The sequence below is a fragment of the Crinia signifera genome, chromosome 8, assembly GCF_055691185.1.
Source record: "Crinia signifera chromosome 8, ASM5569118v1, whole genome shotgun sequence".
NCBI classification, from domain to species: domain Eukaryota; kingdom Metazoa; phylum Chordata; class Amphibia; order Anura; family Myobatrachidae; genus Crinia; species Crinia signifera.
In genome coordinates, this window is record NC_139224.1 from 153,763,906 (window position 1) to 153,780,624 (window position 16,719).

General features: G+C 55.8%; 1 long non-coding RNA gene across 1 annotated transcript; it reads left to right on the plus strand.

Moving 5' to 3' along the window:
- The first annotated feature begins 8,599 nt into the window (after nt 1-8,599).
- LOC146026629 (uncharacterized) lies at nt 8,600-16,415 on the plus strand. The gene is made up of 2 exons (XR_014454505.1): nt 8,600-9,002; nt 13,709-16,415. It is a non-coding gene; the product is annotated as an uncharacterized LOC146026629 (long non-coding RNA).
- The last annotated feature ends 304 nt before the right edge of the window (nt 16,416-16,719 follow it).

The window sequence follows — 16,719 nt, forward strand, 5'->3', positions numbered from 1 at the left end:
GCAACCCTGGGCATGGCAGGGGGCTTAAGGGCGCCTGGACCCGCCCACTTCCGCTTTGGGGGCCAGCAACAGTTGCCAGGGCAACCCTGGGCATGGCAGGGGGCTTAAGGGCGCCTGGACACGCCCACTTCCGCTTTGGGGCCAGCAACAGTTGCCAGGGCAACCCTGGGCAAGGCAGGGGGCTTAAGGGGCCAGGACCCGCCCACTTCCACTTTGGGGGCCAGCAACAGTTGCCAGGGCAACCCTGGGCAAGGCAGGGGGCTTAAGGGCGCCAGGACCCGCCCACTTCCGCTTTGGGGGCCAGCAACAGTTGCCAGGGCAACCCTGGGCAAGGCAGGGGGCTTAAGGGGGCCAGGACCCGCCCACTTCCGCTTTGGGGGGCAGCAACAGTTGCCAGGGCAACCCTGGGCATGGCAGGGGGCTTAAGGGGGCCAGGACCCGCCCACTTCCACTTTGGGGGCCAGCAACAGTTGCCAGGGCAACCCTGGGCATGGCAGGGGGCTTAAGGGCGCCAGGACCCGCCCACTTCCGCTTTGGAGGCCAGCAACAGATGCCAGGGCAACCCTGGGCAAGGCAGGGGGCTTAAGGGGGCCAGGACCCGCCCACTTCCGCTTTGGGGGCCAGCAACAGTTGCCAGGGCAACCTTGGGCATGGCAGGGGGCTTAAGGGGGCCTGTACCCGCCCACTTCCGCTTTGGGGGCCAGCAACAGTTGCCAGGGCAACCCTGGGCATGGCAGGGGGCTTAAGGGGGCCTGGACCCCTCCCACTTCCGCTTTGGGGGCCAGCAACAGTTGCCAGGGCAACCCTGGGCATGGCAGGGGGCTTAAGGGGGCCTGGACCCGCCCACTTCCGCTTTGGGGGCCAGAAACAGTTGCCAGGGCAGCCCTGGGCATGGCAGGGGGCTTAAGGGGGCCAGGACCCGCCCACTTCCGCTTTGTGGGCCAGTAACAGTTGCCAGGGCAACCCTGTGCATGGCAGGGGGCTTAAGGGGGCCTGGACCCGCCAAATTCCGCTTTGGGGGCCAGCAACAGTTGCCAGGGCAACCCTGGGCAAGGCAGGGGTTTAAGGGGGCCTGGACCCGCCCACTTCCGCTTTGGGGGCCAGCAACAGTTGCCAGGGCAACCCTGGGCATGGCAGGGGGCTTAAGGGGGCCTGGACCCGCCCACTTCCGCTTTGGGGGCCAGCAACAGTGTCCAGGGCAACCCTGGGCATGGCAGGGGGCTTAAGGGGGCCAGGACCCGCCCACTTCCGCTTTGGGGGCCAGCAACAGTTGCCAGGGCAACCGTGGGCATGGCAGGGGGCTTAAGGGGGCCAGGACCCGCCCACTTCCGCTTTGGGGGCCAGCAACAGATGCCAGGGCAACATTGGGTATGGCAGGGGGCTTAAGGGCGCCAGGACCCGCCCACTTCCGCTTTGGGGGCCAGCAACAGTTGCCAGGACAACCCTGGGCATGGCAGGGGGCTTAAGGGCGCCTGGACACGCCCACTTCCGCTTTGGGGGCCAGCAACAGTTGCCAGGACAACCCAGGGCATGGCAGGGGGCTTAAGGGCGCCTGGACCCGCCCACTTCCGCTTTGGGGGCCAGCAACAGTTGCCAGGACAACCCTTGGCATGGCAGGGGGCTTAAGGGCGCCTGGACCCGCCCACTTCCGCTTTGGGGGCCAGCAACAGTTGCCAGGACAACCCTGGGCATGGCAGGGGGCTTAAGGGCGCCTGGACCCGCCCACTTCCGCTTTGGGGGCCAGCAACAGTTGCCAGGACAACCCTGGGCATGGCAGGGGGCTTAAGGGCGCCTGGACCCGCCCACTTCCGCTTTGGGGGCCAGCAACAGTTGCCAGGGCAACCCTGGGCATGGCAGGGGGCTTAAGGGGGCCTGGACCTACCCACTTCCGCTTTGGGGGCCAGCAACAGTTGCCAGGGCAACCCTGGGCATGGCAGGGGGCTTAAGGGCGCCTGGACCCGCCCACTTCCGCTTTGGGGGCCGGCAACCCCGGGCAAGGCAGGGGGCCAGGACCCGCCCACTTCCGCTTTGGGGGCCAGCAACAGTTGCCAGGACAACCCCGGGCATGGCAGGGGGCTTAAGGGCGCCTGGACCCGCCCACTTCCGCTTTGGGGGCCAGCAACAGTTGCCAGGGCAACCCTGGGCATGGCAGGGGGCTTAAGGGGGCCTGGACCCGCCCACTTCCGCTTTGGGGGCCAGCAACAGTTGCCAGGTCAACCCTGGGCAAGGCAGGGGGCTTAAGGGGGCCAAAACCCGCCCACTTCCGCTTTGGGGGTGAGCAACAGTTGCCAGGGCAACCCTGGGCAAGGCAGGGGGCTTAAGGGCGCCAGGACCCCGCCCACTTCCGCTTTGGGGGCCAGCAACAGTTGCCAGGGCAAAGCTGGGCAAGGCAGGGGGCTTAAGGGGGCCAGGACCCGCCCACTTCCGCTTTGGGGGCCAGCAACAGTTTCCAGGGCAACCCTGGGCATGGCAGGGGGCTTAAGGGGGCCAGAACCCGCCCATTTCCGCTTTGGGGGCCAGCAACAGTTGCCAGGGCAACCCTGGGCATGGCAGGGGGCTTAAGGGGGCCTGGACCCTCCCACTTCCGCTTTGGGGGCCAGCAACAGTTGCCAGGGCAACCCTGGGCATGGCAGGGGGCTTAAGGGGGCCTGGACCCGCCCACTTCCGCTTTTGGGGGCCAGCAACAGTTGCCAGGGCAGCCCTGGGCATGGCAGGGGGCTTAAGGGGGCCTGGACCCGCCCACTTCCGCTTTGGGGGCCAGCAACAGTTGCCAGGGCAACCCTGGGCATGGCAGGGGGCTTAAGGGGGCCTGGACCCGCCCACTTCCGCTTTGGGGGCCAGCAACAGTTGCCAGGGCAACCCTGGGCATGGCAGGGGGCTTAAGGGGGCCTGGACCTACCCACTTCCGCTTTGGGGGCCAGCAACAGTTGCCAGGGCAACCCTGGGCATGGCAGGGGGCTTAAGGGCGCCTGGACCCGCCCACTTCCGCTTTGGGGGCCAGCAACAGTTGCCAGGGCAACCCCAGGCAAGGCAGGGGGCCAGGACCCGCCCACTTCCGCGTTGGGGGCCAGCAACAGTTGCCAGGACAACCCCGGGCATGGCAGGGGGCTTAAGGGCGCCTTGACCCGCCCACTTCCGCTTTGGGGGCCAGCAACAGTTGCCAGGGCAACCCTGGGCATGGCAGGGGGCTTAAGATGGCCTGGACCCGCCCACTGCCGCTTTGGGGGCCAGCAACAGTTGCCAGGGTAACCCTGGGCATGGCAGGGGGCTTAAGGGGGTCTGGACCCGCCCACTTCCGCTTTGGGGGCCAGCAACAGTTGCCAGGGCAACCCTGGGCATGGCAGGGGGCTTAAGGGCGCCTGGACCCGCCCACTTCCGCTTTGGGGGCCAGCAACAGTTGCCAGGGCAACCCCGGGCAAGGCAGGGGGCCAGGACCCGCCCACTTCCGCTTTGGGGGCCAGCAACAGTTGCCAGGACAACCCCGGGCATGGCAGGGGGCTTAAGGGCGCCTGGACCCGCCCACTTCCGCTTTGGGGGCCAGCAACAGTTGCCAGGGCAACCCTGGGCATGGCAGGGGGCTTAAGATGGCCTGGACCCGCCCACTTCCGCTTTGGGGGCCAGCAACAGTTGCCAGGGTAACCCTGGGCATGGCAGGGGCTTAAGGGCGCCAGGACCGCCCACTTCCGCTTTGGGGCCAGCAACAGTTGCCAGGGCAACCCTGGGCATGGCAGGGGGCTTAAGGGGGCCTGGACCCGCCCACTTCCGCTTTGGGGGCCAGCAACAGTTGCCAGGGCAACCCTGCGCATGGCAGGGGGCTTAAGGGGGCCTGGACCTACCCACTTCCGCTTTGGGGGCCAGCAACAGTTGCCAGGGCAACCCTGGGCATGGCAGGGGGCTTAAGGGCGCCTGGACCCGCCCACTTCCGCTTTGGGGGCTGGCAACCCCGGGCAAGGCAGGGGGCCAGGACCCGCCCACTTCCGCTTTGGGGGCCAGCAACAGTTGCCAGGACAACCCCGGGCATGGCAGGGGGGCCTTAAGGGCGCCTGGACCCGCCCACTTCCGCTTTGGGGGCCAGCAACAGTTGCCAGGGCAACCCTCGGCATGGCAGGGGGCTTAAGGGGGCCTGGACCCGCCCACTTCCGCTTTGGGGGCCAGCAACAGTTGCCAGGTCAACCCTGGGCAAGGCAGGGGGCTTAAGGGGGCCAAAACCAGCCCACTTCCGCTTTGGGGGTGAGCAACAGTTGCCAGGGCAACCCTGGGCAAGGCAGGGGGCTTAAGGGCGCCAGGACCCGCCCACTTTCGCTTTGGGGGCCAGCAACAGTTGCCAGGGCAAAGCTGGGCAAGGCAGGGGGGCTTAAGGGGGCCAGGACCCGCCCACTTCCGCTTTGGGGGCCAGCAACAGTTTCCAGGGCAACCCTGGGCATGGCAGGGGGCTTAAGGGGGCCAGAACCCGCCCATTTCCGCTTTGGGGGCCAGCAACAGTTGCCAGGGCAACCCTGGGCATGGCAGGGGGCTTAAGGGGGCCTGGACCCGCCCACTTCCGCTTTGGGGGCCAGAAACAGTTGCCAGGGCAACCCTGGGCATGGCAGGGGGCTTTAAGGGTGCCTGGACCCGCCAACTTCCGCTTTGGGGGCCAACAACAGTTGCCAGGGCAACCCTGGGCATGGCAGGGGGCTTAAGGGGGCCTGGACCCGCCCACTTCCGCTTTGGGGGCCAGCAACAGTTGCCAGGGCAACCCTGGGCATGGCAGGGGGCTTAAGGGGGCCTGGACCCGCCCACTTCCGCTTTGGGGGCCCGCAACAGTTGCCAGGGCAACCCTGGGCATTTCAGTGGGCTTAAGGGGGCCTGGACCCGCCCCACTTCCGCTTTGGGGGCCAGCAACAGTTGCCAGGGCAACCCTGGGCATGGCAGGGGGCTTAAGGGGGCCTGGACCCGCCCACTTCCGCTTTGGGGGCCAGCAACAGTTGCCAGGGCAACCCTGGGCATGGCAGGGGCTTAAGGGGGCCTGGACCCGCCCACTTCCGCTTTGGGGCCAGCAACAGTTGCCAGGTCTACCCTGGGCATGGCAGGGGGCTGAAGGGGGCCTGGACCCGCCCACTTCCGCTATGGGGGCAAGCAACAGTTGCCAGGGCAACCCTGGGCATGGCAGGGGGCTTAAGGGGGCCAGGACCCGCCCACTTCCGCTTTGGTGGCCAGCAACAGTTGCCAGGGCAACCCTGGGCAAGGCAGGGGGCTTAAGGGCGCCAGGACCCGCCCACTTCCGCTTTGGGGGCCAGCAACAGTTGCCAGGGCAACCCTGGGCAAGGCAGGGGGCCTTAATGGGGCCAGGACCCGCCCACTTCCGCTTTGGGGGCCAGCAACAGTTGCCAGGGCAACCCTGGGCAAGGCAGGGGCTTAAGGGGGCCAGGACCCGCCCACTTCCGGCTTTGTAGGCCAGCAACAGTTGCAAGGGAAACCCTGTGCATGGCAGGGGGCTTAAGGGGGCCTGGACCCGCCCACTTCCGCTTTGGGGGCCAGCAACAGATGCCAGGGCAACATTGGGTATGGCAGGGGGCTTAAGGGCGCCTGGACCCGCCCTTTAAGGGCGCCAGGACCCGCCCACTTCCGCTTTGTAGGCCAGCAACAGTTGCAAGGGCAACCCTGTGCATGGCAGGGGGCTTAAGGGGGCCTGGACCCGCCCACTTCCGCTTTGGGGGCCAGCAACAGTTGCCAGGACAACCCTGGGCATGGCAGGGGGCTTAAGGGCGCCTGGACCCGCCTTAAGGGCGCCAGGACCCGCCCACTTCCGCTTTGGGGGCCAGCAACAGTTGCCAGGGCAACCCTCGGCATGGCAGGGGGCTTAAGGGGGCCTGGACCCGCCCACTTCCGCTTTGGGGGCCAGCAACAGTTGCCAGGTCAACCCTGGGCAAGGCAGGGGGCTTAAGGGGGCCAAAACCCGCCCACTTCCGCTTTGGGGGTGAGCAACAGTTGCCAGGGCAACTCTGGGCAAGGCAGGGGGCTTAAGGGCGCCAGGACCCGCCCACTTTCGCTTTGGGGGCCAGCAACAGTTGCCAGGGCAACCCTGGGGCATGGCAGGGGGCTTAAGGGGGCCTGGACCCGCCCACTTCCGCTTTGGGGGCCCGCAACAGTTGCCAGGGCAACCCTGGGCATGGCAGGGGGCTTAAGGGGGCCTGGACCCGCCCACTTCCGCTTTGGGGGCCAGCAACAGTTGCCAGGGCAACCCTGGGCATGGCAGGGGGCTTAAGGGCGCCTGGACCCGCCCTTAAGGGCGCCAGGACCCGCCCACTTCCGCTTTGGGGGCCAGCAACAGTTGCCAGGGCATCCCTCGGCATGGCAGGGGGCTTAAGGGGGCCTGGACCCGCCCACTTCCGCTTTGGGGGCCAGCAACAGTTGCCAGGTCAACCCTGGGCAAGGCAGGGGGCTTAAGGGGCCAAAACCCGCCCACTTCCGCTTTGGGGGTGAGCAACAGTTGCCAGGGCAACCCTGGGCAAGGCAGGGGGCTTAAGGGCGCCAGGACCCGCCCACTTTCGCTTTGGGGGCCAGCAACAGTTGCCAGGGCAACCCTGGGCATGGCAGGGGGCTTAAGGGGGCCTGGACCCGCCCACTTCCGCTTTGGGGGCCCGCAACAGTTGCCAGGGCAACCCTGGGCATGGCAGGGGGCTTAAGGGGGCCTGGACCCGCCCACTTCCGCTTTGGGGGCCAGCAACAGTTGCCAGGGCAACCCTGGGCATGGCAGGGGGCTTAAGGGGGCCAGGACCCACCCACTTCCGCTTTGGGGGCCAGCAACAGTTGCCAGGGCAACCCTGGGCAAGGCAGGGGGCTTAAGGGCGCCAGGACCCGCCCACTTTCGCTTTGGGGGCCAGCAACAGTTGCCAGGGCAACCCTGGGCATGGCAGGGGCTTAAGGGGGCCTGGACCCGCCCACTTCCGCTTTGGGGGCCCGCAACAGTTGCCAGGGCAACCCTGGGCATGGCAGGGGGCTTAAGGGGGCCTGGACCCGCCCACTTCCGCTTTGGGGGCCAGCAACAGTTGCCAGGGCAACCCTGGGCATGGCAGGGGGCTTAAGGGGGCCTGGACCCGCCCACTTCCGCTTTGGGGGCCAGCAACAGTTGCCAGGGCAACCCTGGGCATGGCAGGGGGCTTAAGGGGGCCTGGACCCGCCCACTTCCGCTTTGGGGCCAGCAACAGTTGCCAGGTCTACCCTGGGCATGGCAGGGGGCTGAAGGGGGCCTGGACCCGCCCACTTCCGCTATGGGGGCAAGCAACAGTTGCCAGGGCAACCCTGGGCATGGCAGGGGCTTAAGGGGGCCAGGACCCGCCCACTTCCGCTTTGGGGGCCAGCAACAGTTGCCAGGGCAACCCTGGGCAAGGCAGGGGGCTTAAGGGCGCCAGGACCCGCCCACTTCCGCTTTGGGGGCCAGCAACAGTTGCCAGGGCAACCCTGGGCAAGGCAGGGGGCTTAATGGGGCCAGGACCCGCCCACTTTCGCTTTGGGGGCCAGCAACAGTTGCCAGGGCAACCCTGGGCAAGGCAGGGGCTTAAGGGGGCCAGGACCCGCCCACTTCCGCTTTGTAGGCCAGCAACAGTTGCAAGGGCAACCCTGTGCATGGCAGGGGGCTTAAGGGGGCCTGGACCCGCCCACTTCCGCTTTGGGGGCCAGCAACAGATGCCAGGGCAACATTGGGTATGGCAGGGGGCTTAAGGGCGCCTGGACCCGCCCTTAAGGGCGCCAGGACCCGCCCACTTCCGCTTTGTAGGCCAGCAACAGTTGCAAGGGCAACCCTGTGCATGGCAGGGGGCTTAAGGGGGCCTGGACCCGCCCACTTCCGCTTTGGGGGCCAGCAACAGTTGCCAGGACAACCCTGGGCATGGCAGGGGGCTTAAGGGCGCCTGGACCCGCCCTTAAGGGCGCCAGGACCCGCCCACTTCCGCTTTGGGGGCCAGCAACAGTTGCCAGGGCAACCCTGGGCATGGCAGGGGGCTTAAGGGGGCCAGGACCCGCCCACTTCCGCTTTGGGGGCCAGCAACAGTTGCCAGGGCAACCCTGGGCATGGCAGGGGGCTTAAGGGGGCCTGGACCCGCCCACTTCCGCTTTGGGGGCCAGCAACAGTTGCCAGGGCAACCCTGGGCATGGCAGGGGGCTTAAGGGGGCCTGGAACCGCCCACTTCCGCTATGGGGGACAGCAACAGTTGCCAGGGCAACCCTGGGCATGGCAGGGGGCTTAAGGCGGCCTGGACCCACCCACTTCCGCTTTGGGGGCCAGCAACAGTTGCCAGAGCAACCCTGGGCATGGCAGGGGGCTTAAGGGCGCCTGGACCCGCCCACTTCCGCTTTGGGGGCCAGCAACAGTTGCCAGGGCAACCCTGGGCATGGCAGGGGGCTTAAGGGCGCCTGGACACGCCCACTTCCGCTTTGGGGCCAGCAACAGTTGCCAGGGCAACCCTGGGCAAGGCAGGGGGCTTAAGGGGGCCAGGACCCGCCCACTTCCACTTTGGGGGCCAGCAACAGTTGCCAGGGCAACCCTGGGCAAGGCAGGGGGCTTAAGGGCGCCAGGACCCGCCCACTTCCGCTTTGGGGGCTGAAGGGTTAATCAGCCATCTTGTTTCTATTGAGGGGTTAATCAGCCATCTTGTTTCTCTGTGTCTATCCCTGCTGATTTCAAGGTGGTTATATCCTGGCTCTTTTCCAGTACTCGCTGCTATCATAAACTTTGTTACTTTCCTTAGACACTGTACATTCTGTGCTTTCTCATAACTAATGAATACTACACAAAGGCGATGTATAAGCCACCCCACAAAGACACTGCTATTTCCCTACCTCTGCACCAAATATTAACCAATCATGTAATTGAACCAACGTCGTTTGTTGTGTATAAATATGTTGTTTTCGTCATCATTAAATCAGAGTTCAACCTTGTATCTGTGGTCATCGTTACTGGTCATATCATATGAGGTTACACTCTCACGGAGCTCTAAGGGGTCTTCACACTGAGGTCAAATAAGGTAATTAATATATGAGGAAATCGATACATCGGCGCATGATCGATTTCCCAACAGAGCTGGGGGCTCGGCCACCGGGATGCGAGGTTCATTCCTACACAGATGTCATAAAGATTTTACAGTCTGCCTGAATCTGTTGTGAGGTTACGGACATACTCGATCCTGAACCTGTGACACCATGCCTGGGGTATGTTGAATGTCTTATATAGAAGTTAGAGTCTTCTATCATAGAAGTTAAAGTCTTCTATTTTTGTGCACATAACCTGATCTGGGATCAGATGCCGTACTTGGAGTACGAAGGAGACCTGGGGTCTTTAGTCTATTTTTGTGCACATAACCTGATCTGGGATCAGATGCCGTACTTGGAGTACGAAGGAGACCTGGGGTCTTTAGTCTAAATAGTACCTCACTTTGAACGCCCATTCTTTATTGGCCAATTGTCTTTATTGTATTGTCTTAAAGTATAAGTTTTTCTTTCATTCAATATCCCTGTGTGATTGGTGAGTATACACACTCGTGATATCTGTATTTCCTTGTAAACCGTGCGGCTGGTAAGTTCACGCACAATAACTTCACCATTTGTCTAATCTGACTACTGTATGCCAATAGACTTGCGGACTTTATGCTCTCCTTCTCGGAGTAACGCAATGTGAGGCTTCACATACAGTTCTCAGCAACAAAACCACTGGACTCTATCCACTGTCACGTAGACAGTCTGTGGTTTCCACTAACAAAATCATTATACATTTAAAAAATTTTATGAGATGTCTAAAGTGAATACATAATTCTAAAAGTGAACAGACAAAGACTAACTCTCGCAGATTGCCGCTATAGGTGTACCTGCCTTTCTGTGACAACGCCCCTAGTCTGTAAACTTTGAATTTTTCACGCTCTCATATTATAGTCATATATGTCACATCCTAGAACACCACAAATAGGAACTTGTTTAGATTGCCAGTGTAGTATAGTACTCTGGTACCATAACCCTGAAAGAGACGATAGTATCTGCCAATAGTGAACTTATAAGGTTCAAATCTACACTCACGTCCCTGTCTAACGGTACTGTTGTAGAGGCAGTCCTTGTATTAGGCTGCCATCTGCGCACAGACGTTATTAAAAAATACATTGATACACAATCATACCCCGACATGGGTGGAAATAATAGTAAGAATAAAACAGTCTATCCACCCCCATTACCTAGTGAAATATGTAAGGAATATGTTGCCCACAAATTATTACCTTGTTAATCCATGAGGTGGACAATATAATAGATGGGACTGGAATCAAGTCCCCAGTATTAATACCCCGATCCCTGCAATATAGTAAACAGCTGCAGACTATCCCCTTAACAAAGCACAGGAGATAACTGACATGTGGAATGAAATCACCGTACACCAGTTCAGCTTTGAAAGATCTATTTTCTGTTGAGCTCCCAGGGTGTACGGCGGATTCCTGCTAGGCTTCTGTGTCTTTGCTGGAAGAGGGGGGTTTGAGGGGGAAGCTGCAGTATTGGTCTCTCTCTCCCTAACACTGAACATCGCTGCCTATTGCAGTTTCATGTAAACAGAAACAGTGACAAATTTCTGGAAAAGATTCAAGAAGTGTTGAACCAAGGAAGCAGGTCTGCCGCTTCTGCATAATGATAATTTACTTGTTTCTACTTTCATTAATAATCTGCTGCCGGACCTCTGATACAGTAAAGGATTTTGAAAAACATTTGTGTGGAGGGGAAGCAGCAGGTTGTTTTGAAGTTAAAAGAAACACTGTCACACCATCACATACCCCGTTCACACGCTTCCAAAATCAAAACAATCCTAGGAGACAGAATAAACCATTCCGTCCTCCTAGAGACAGACTACCTCAGAGGGCTCCTGCGGGACCCCCACCCAACAGGCAGACAAGCTGCTATAATTATAAAAGGGATAGCCATTGGGCTAGAGACTGTCCGTTCCCTTCAAACAAACCCCGACAGGTCAGTAACCCCATACAGCCCAGTCAACCCAGACCAAGAGACAACCCCAGATTTCAGACTGACTGGCAGGGACTGACCTTAAAGGGCCATGACATAGGAAAACATGAATTTACTGTAATACCTGACTGCCCAATCAATTTGTTAGGCAGAGATCTTCTCTCTGTGCTAGAAATCATAATTAGTCCATCAGAAGCAGGAAAGGGAATTGATGTTTCATCACCACACTTGCTCATGACTGACAGTTCTGACCCAAACACAGAATTAGACACTGTAAATCCTCAGATATGGTCAACAGGACCTCAGATAATAAACTAATTAATTGTTCTGTAGATAGTACCAGATGTAAACTCACTCATCTCAGCAATCCCTGCAAACGCAACCCACTTTAGTGTCATAGACTTGAAAAATGCATTTTTTTAGCATTCCTATAGACACAGAGACCCAATTACTCTTTGCTTTTTCATTTGAAGGTAAACAATTAACCTGGTGTCGTTTACCCCAAGGCTATATTGACTCTCCAGTGGTCTATAGCATAGTCCTCCAAGCCACATTGGCTCCCTGGCACCCCCCCCATGGTTCTGTCCTGCTACAGTATGCAGATGATCTGCTTCTCTGTAGTACCACCGAGGAGGCCAGCCGGTTAGATGTTATCAGAATGTGGACACAAGGTGTCAAAAGCTAAACTGCAATGGTGTAAAACAAATGTCAATTACCTGGGTTTTGTACTCTCTGAGGGAGAAAGGAAAATCAGTCCACAACGCATACAGTCTGTATTGGGCCTGGTCACCCCAACTACCCAGAAGGATATGCTGTCTTTCTTGGGTATGGTAAATTACTGCAGACAGTGGATTTCTGATTGTTCCTATTATGATAATATCTTGAGACAATGCACACTCAAAGACAAACCCAAGGTTATAGAATGGTCTAATGTAATGTTTTCTGCATTTGCAAAGTTGAGAGAAATGTTAGTAAAGAGTCCCGCGCTTGGCCTCCCGGATTATCTGTTAACATTCCATTTGTTTGCAAGGGACACCTGTACAACCATGGCAGGCGTGCTCACCCAACTTCATGGAGGCAAAATGCGCCCTGTCGCATTCTTTTCAAAAGTAATGCCTGTCACTGTGCAAGGAATGCCGGCTTGTCTTCGAGCCCTGGCTGCCTGTGCAATGGTTGTTGAGATGTCTACCACACTGACACTAGGACACCCTACTGTGTTACATACCACACATAATGTCCTCTCCATCCTCAAAGGTCTACACACACAACACATGTCTGCCCAAAGACTTAGTGGTTATGAAGTACTCCTACTTAGTAACCCTTCTCTCACCATTAAGTATGCAACAAACTCTGAAGGTCCGGTCCCCGTACTCAATGCCCTTTTAGGATTAAGAGGCCCTGACGACGAGACACCTCCTCAACACGATTGTGCATTAACTATTGACTCAGAAACTTCACCCAGACATGACATGTCGACTGTGCCTATCCCCGATGCCGACATAATATTTGTTGACGGCTCCTGTAGCCGTCCCAATGACAACACGTACCAGGCAGGATATGCAGTGGTTAAACTTCCAAACACCACCCTTGAAGCAAAGACAGTCCCCTTACAGTCAGCACAAGCTGCAGAACTCATTGCACTCACTCGAGCTTGTCACATTTACAAAGACAAACCTGTCACAATTTACACAGACTCCAAATACGCTTACGGAGTTGTTCATGATCATGGTATGATCTGGCAACGCCGAGGCTTCACTGGCGCTGATGGGAAAGGCATATCACATGCGCAACTCATCACAGATCTCTTACACGCAATTACATTACCATCTCAAATTGCCATCCTTCATTGTAAAGCACACACTGGAGGAAAGGATGACATCAGCAAAGGCAACGCTCTCGCTGATACCGCTGCTAAACGTGCTGCCACTACAGCAACATATAACCTCACTCTTGCTGTCATCTCGCCTCCTTCGCTAGATGATACATACCTACTGACAGAATTACAGGCTGCTGCCTCTAATTCAGATCTATCAGATTGAACATATCCAATATTGCAGAAGAATCCACGGACTGGATTAATCTGCAAAGAGGGGAAACCATGTATACCCCAAACCAGTGCATCATTGTTCATAGTACATTACCACGGAGTAGGACACCATAGTATAGTAACAACTACTTTACTCCTCTCCAATGATTTCTACATTACTAATGCCAAAGAACTTGTAAAACAGTACATCAGTAGACAACCCAAACAACCCAAATAAAGCAAGACACCAACATCTAGAATACCCAACCACACCATTCACACATCTTCAAATAGATTTTACACATATCAATAATGCAGGAAGCTTATCCCACTAAATCAGAAGATGCAAAAACAGTAGCCCGCATACTCACGCGAGAGATCATTCCGCGCTGAGGATGCCCGCTCCGAATCAATAGCGATAAAGGTTCAGCCTTCACAGCCAAAGTCACAGCAGAACTAGTCAAAGCACTGCAAATAGAATGGAAGTTTCACATTCCATATCACCCACAGAGAATGACTCCACAAAAGACTCTAGGTTACTCCCCCTTTGAAGTACTGATGGGCAGACCTTTCCCCACTCCCTGGGCAAAGAACCCTTTAGTTACCACAGAAGGAGACTTAGAAATAATAAGAGAAGAGTATGTCAGATCCCTAATACAGAAACTTAATGAAGTTGAACAAAATGTTATCTTTAAGAATCCTTCTCATCCACAGATACCCACTCACCCATTCAGGGTTGGAGACAAGGTCGTAGTGAAAGTGTTGCCGAGAAACAAGCACCCCGGAGACTTCACCTACGGACCAGAGACAGAAGTGGTCGCAGTCACCAGGACGGCTGTCCTCACCGACGAAGGACCAACGTGGATCCATGCATCCAGAGTGAAGAAAATTCCACCTCCACCACACGTCAACACAGAGGTCGACACCGATCCCGAGACTGACACAGACGGGACGAGAGAGGTAATAACGGGGGCCAGTGGCTCTGACCTCCAACCTGGAGAAGACCTGCCGGCTGGAGGTGACGAGGAATCAGGGGTACAACATTCTGAAGCCAAGGACGACGCTACAGGATATGACTCCCCCCACCTTAGCCCTAGTGATTTTATTCGGGCTTGTTCTTTATAACTGTTTTGCTGAAGTTGATATTACTCAAAATGATGGACGCTTTACCTTCTGGTATAATTCTTCTAGCACGACTGTCGCTACTTTTATATTTTCTTATTGTGATATTGTATCTTGTTCAAACAATCAAGGCAGGAATCGAGGAGAACCACCGCTACCATGGCTGTGTAACATCCACCACACACCACACGCTGTAAGTCACGTATATATCTGTATCACTAGTACTTACTGGGGAGATTCTTGCAACTCATGGGGGGCTGTTGGGTGGAACACTAGAGCAGATACTACTGTCTTTGAGAGCAGCCAAGACTGGGGATATTGCCCCGATGTTGGCATCCATAAATGGTCCAATGGTCGATCCTTACTAACCCGTATGTCCCTACGAAAAAAGGGTACTTGCAATAGCCAATTTATCATTAACCTAGAAAACCCAGCCCCCGGCGATGCCGGACTATATGTCATGGGTAAATATCAATCAGGAGAAAGCGGGGGCCCAAGGGGAAGATTCCATTTAAAAGACATGTATGATAACCCAGAATACACCGCCCTCAAAACCACTGTAAAACCTAAAACACCATCATCATTCTTTAAACCACATGTCACTACTTTTAATGAAATGTTAGCCATTAACAACCCCACTTACGAAGACACTATATCCATAGAAACTGGATTATCTGACGTAAATTATTGGCTAGAATGGATGAAATATAATGCACGTAAAGTTAATCAAACTGATTGTTATGTGTGTGGAAAATCCAGACCCCACTTGGGTACGGTGCCCATACACATACCTTCAGACCAAGATAAATGTTTCTTTAGCCTGTATACTGATACTATTGTAGAAGAAACTAAATGTGAACAATGGAAGAAAGAATATCCCATAATGGTAAAGAATACCAATCCTGGTAGTACCATAACCATTTATCCTGGTAATTATACATGTTATTACTCAAACAGCACTGCACAAAACACTGTAGATCTGAAATTGTTTCCTGATGGGTATTGTGCTGAACGAAGACATATCAGTGTACCCACCATGAAAAAATCATTAGGAGACATTTATTTTATTTGTGGAGACATGAGACTCAGGACAAAGCTGGACAATCCTTGGAAAGGAGAGTGTGCCCTGGCAAAGATCATTATGCCCATACACATTCTCCCAGCCGATTTGTCTGAGCCTCCTCCCACAAATAAACCTACCACAAACTCCAGAAACAAAAGAGAAGCTCCAAAGGAAAGCTTCGATCCACACATATACATAGACACTATTGGTGTTCCCCGGGGAGTTCCTAAAGAATTTAAGGCTCGTGATGAGGTCGCTGCCGGCTTCGAGTCCCTGCTTCCCCAGGTAACCATCAATAAAAATGTGAACTGGATAAATTACATATATTATAATCAACAGCGTTTCGTTAATGATACTAGGGACGCTTTGAAAGGTATTGCTGAACAGTTGGAAGCTACATCACAAATGACATTTCAGAATCGTATGGCTTTAGATATGATGCTTGCCGAGAAAGGAGGAACCTGCGTGTACATAGGTAAGGTTGATGGATGCTGTACTTATATCCCAGACAACACAGGTCCTAATGGGAAAACTACCCTAGCTATTAAACATCTAGAAGATTTATCCATCGAACTCAAGAAGAACTCAGGTGTCACGGACCCCTGGAGTAGCTGGTTTGGATGGTTAAATGATTGGAAACACGCACTAACACAAATAGGCATGTTTATTCTCATTATAATTATTGTACTTATGATAGTAGGATATTGTGTCTTTCCCATATGTAAGAAGATTGGTTCCAAGTACCTGGATAATGTAACACCTGCTATGTACACTGATCTCGGCAAAAGCCTTCCCTCACCAGAAGATTATAGTGAATATGTTAAAATCCATCGTACCAAACAAGATGCCATCTACAAGAATCAAATTGTCTAAAAAGGACATTGATTCTAAGAGGGGATTGAAGGGTTAATCAGCCATCTTGTTTCTATTGAGGGGTTAATCAGCCATCTTGTTTCTCTGTGTCTATCCCTGCTGATTTCAAGGTGGTTATATCCTGGCTCTTTTCCAGTACTCGCTGCTATCATAAACTTTGTTACTTTCCTTAGACACTGTACATTCTGTGCTTTCTCATAACTAATGAATACTACACAAAGGCGATGTATAAGCCACCCCACAAAGACACTGCTATTTCCCTACCTCTGCACCAAATATTAACCAATCATGTAATTGAACCAACGTCGTTTGTTGTGTATAAATATGTTGTTTTCGTCATCATTAAATCAGAGTTCAACCTTGTATCTGTGGTCATCGTTACTGGTCATATCATATGAGGTTACACTCTCACGGAGCTCTAAGGGGTCTTCACACTGAGGTCAAATAAGGTAATTAATATATGAGGAAATCGATACATCGGCGCATGATCGATTTCCCAACAGGGGCCAGCAGCAGTTGCCAGGGCAACCCTGGGCAAGGCAGGGGGCCTGAGTGGGTCCAGGACCCGCCCACTTCCGCTTTGGGGGGCAGCAACAGTTGCCAGGGCAACCCTGGGCATGGCAGGGGGCTTAAGGGGGCCAGGACCCGCCCACTTCCACTTTGGGGG